Source organism: Procambarus clarkii, chromosome 40, assembly GCF_040958095.1.
Source record: "Procambarus clarkii isolate CNS0578487 chromosome 40, FALCON_Pclarkii_2.0, whole genome shotgun sequence".
Taxonomy (NCBI): domain Eukaryota; kingdom Metazoa; phylum Arthropoda; class Malacostraca; order Decapoda; family Cambaridae; genus Procambarus; species Procambarus clarkii.
Window position 1 is genome coordinate 5,286,685 of NC_091189.1, and position 3,745 is coordinate 5,290,429.

Consider the following 3,745-nt stretch of genomic DNA (forward strand, 5'->3'; position numbering starts at 1 on the left):
GGGATGGGAAAGGAAGGGATGGGAGAGGAAGGGATGGGAGAGGAAGGAAGAGGGGAAACTTTTTTGCGAGAAGTTAAAGGAGGTTTGTGTGGCGTATGGTTGGAAGGGAGAGAGAGAGTGTGGATGTGAGAGATGCTCAAGCTATCAAGGTCAACCCCTACACTTCCCGGAGACGTTAAGGGGAACATCTGTGAAGTGGACCCGTCTCCCACAGGCCAGTCTTGGTCCTCTCTACTCCTCCTCCTCCTCCTGCTGCTGCTGCTGCTGCTGCTGCTGCTGCTGCTGCCACTATTACTGCAACTTTGGCTCTTACCACCACTCTTCCTACTACTACTACTATTCTACTTCTAATATTACCCAGGTACTAAGACAACCACTACTCCTATTATTAATTCCACCTGCCGGACTCCCTCTTGGACCACTCTTGGTCCACACACATACTGGACTATCTTGGTTATCTTGAGGTTATCTTGAGATGATTTCGGGGCTTAGCGTCCCCGCGGCCCGGTCCTCGACCAGACCTCCATTTTGTTACACTCCCTCCGAGAAGCTGCCCGTAGCAGCTGTCTAACTCCCAGGTACCTATTTACTGCTAGGTCAACAAACACATCAGGGTGAAAGAAACTCTGCCCATTTGTTTCCACATCAAGTCCACACTCAGTCCACGCATTAGACCACACCCCCCCCCTCGGTGCTGGAAAAGTAATCAGGTTGAAAATAATTGAACACCTAGAGAGGAAAGTCGTGCTTGACAAACTTGACTGAGTTCTATGACAAGGTGACTATACTAACACAGGAAAAAGAATGCTGGGCAGAGTTTATTTTTCCTAGATTGTCAAAAGGCATTTGACATTGTTCTTCATGAACGGCTGGTGTGAACAAGGGAAGGGAACTATTAGGGGGAAAGCACCAAGCCATTACGACTATATAGCACTGGGAAGGGGGTCAGGATAAGGATTGGGGATGGGACGGTGGGGAAAGGAAAGGAAAGGGGAAAGGAAAAGGAACTAGTTCAGGGACTATATTTGAAGGACAGGTTAAGGGGAATCAAACTTCTCAACCCTGGAGAGAAGAAACAGAGGGCACATGATCTCAGCATACACGATACTCCTAGGAATTGACAATATGGACAAGCACAGCCTCTTTTAAAGTGAGAGAAAGTAGAACGACAGGACATAAGGGTAGACTGGAAATACAAATGAGTCGAAGGTATGAAAATAATCATACCGTTTACGGAAGGCCAACAAGCGGAATGAGCTTCAAGGATAAGCCAACTTCAGCCACAACTTCAAGACCAGATTCGACAAACAATTCAAATATTCGGATAGTTAGCTTGTAACGCAACAGGTACAAGGCAAGTAGGCGGGGCACAGAGAGCTGGTTTTAGCGGGAACTGGTCAGGGGGGGAGGTTTGGTGGTGCATGGTGATCATGGGGGTGGTTGGTGGGTGGTGGTGGTGATCAGGGGGGTGGTTGGTGGGTGGTGGTGGTGATCAGGGGGTGGTTGGTGGGTGGTGGTGGTGATCAGGGGGGTGGTTGTTGGGTGGTGGTGGTGATCAGGGGGGTGGTTGGTGGGTGGTGGTGGTGATCAGGGGGGTGGTTGGTGGGTGGTGGTGGTGATCATGGGGGTGGTTGCTGGCTGGTGGTGGTGATCAGGGGGGTGGTTGGTGGGTGGTGGTGGTGATCAGGGGGGTGGTTGGTGGGTGGTGGTGGTGATCAGGGGGGTGGTTGGTGGCTGGTGGTGGTGATCATGGGGGTGGTTGGTGGGTGGTGGTGGTGATCAGGGGGGTGGTTGGTGGGTGGTGGTGGTGATCAGGGGGGTGGTTGTTGGCTGGTGGTGGTGATCAGGGGGGTGGTTGGTGGCTGGTGGTGGTGATCAGGGGGGTGGTTGCTGGGTGGTGGTGGTGATCAGGGGGGTGGTTGGTGGTTGGTGGTGGTGATCAGGGGGGGTGGTTGGTGGGTGGTGGTGGTGATCAGGGGGGTGGTTGGTGGGTGGTGGTGGTGATCAGGGGGGTGGTTGGTGGGTGGTGGTGGTGATCATGGGGGGTGGTTGGTGGGTGGTGGTGGTGATCAGGGGGGTGGTTGGTGGTTGGTGGTGGTGATCAGGGGGGGTGGTTGGTGGGTGGTGGTGGTGATCAGGGGGGGGTTGGTGGCTGGTGGTGGTGATCATGGGGGGTGGTTGTTGGCTGGTGGTGGTGATCATGGGGGTGGTTGGTGGGTGGTGGTGGTGATCAGGGGGGTGGTTGCCGGCTGCAGCTGGTGATCAGGGAGGGGGTGCCGACAGCTGGTGAGGGAGAGAGGGGGTGCAAATTAAAGACAGGAACGGCAGTTGGTCAGCTCTCTATCGGGGGGCGGGGAGGGAGATGTATTTAGGCAGTTGTTGAGGGGGGAGGGTTGTTGATGTAGGGGGGGGGGAGGAGTGGTGGTGGGATGGGGGGAGGTTAAGGGAGGAAGGGGGGGGGGGGCGTGGAGGGAGGGGGGAGAGGGCCAGCTGACTGGTGGACATTTAACTCGCAGCCGTTACAACTTCCCGCCAACTGCTGCTCCTACACCCGCCACCACCCGCCTCTCCCGCCCTTTAAATTATTCACATTTGGATACTCGTCTCTATGAACGGCTAACACAATATATTTCCATGCTAGTTACGTCACTTTTCAATCATTTAATACCACGAAATTTATAGTCTTCTTCTGAGGTTTGTAGAGTCTTGGGAGTCTGTACCACTTCGATGTCTGTACCACTCTGGTGACTGTACTCCTTGTGTCTGTACCGGCGGCCGGTCCACGCCACCTCTATGCCAGTCTGTGTGTGCTCCGGGGCCCGTCTCTGGCTGCTACTTGTTGCTGGTCGCCCAGGCTTGTGTGACCCCCAACTTGTAAACAAAAACCATTACTAGTTTACCAGTTAAAAAATTATACTACTACTACCACTGCCACTAATAGTAATAATAATTAAAATAATACCATTAACGACAACTCATAATTTGAAATAATAATAATAAAAGGCGAGGCTACGTCGTCCAGAACAACACCACCACCACGTGTTCGGCATACATATATATATATATATATATATATATATATATATATATATATATATATATATATATATATATATATATATATATATATATATATATATATATATTGACAAAACGATTTGGACATTTAAACTCTCCCATCCCTCCCCCCCCCCCCCCCCCCCCCCCGCCAGTCGCCGTACTACCGGTCGTGCCGTCCATTCATGGAGCACGTGCGACGGCGGGTGACGTGGGTCGGGAAGTGGGGTTTAAATTCAAAAATAGGCGCGCTGCCAGCCCATTCGTCCGTTGGCAGTGTGACGTCACGCAGGCGGGGAACTCTGTGTGTGTCTCGAGGCCCTCAGAGCCGCGATATTGGCCTCTAATGTGGAGGGTAATAGAGATTAGTATCATTCCTCATAGGTTTTCTGACTGTTTAGAGTGGAAGCTGTAGCAGATTGCATGGTTTTAAATCGCCTTTGTAAGGAAGGAAGACACAAAGAAAGGGAATTATGGAAGCATTGTTTAGGAGATCGATACGATAGGGGTCCCAACCCTCGCCCGTGTCGAGTGGTTGAGTATTGAGCTATTGCCTACATTACACGTATTGACAAGGAACTCCACGAATGGTTGGAGCGACATATCTTGTATTTTAACCATACCCAGACAAGTAAATCTAATTTGCAGAGAATCTTTTGTGAAACGTCAATTATATTATTATTTGTGA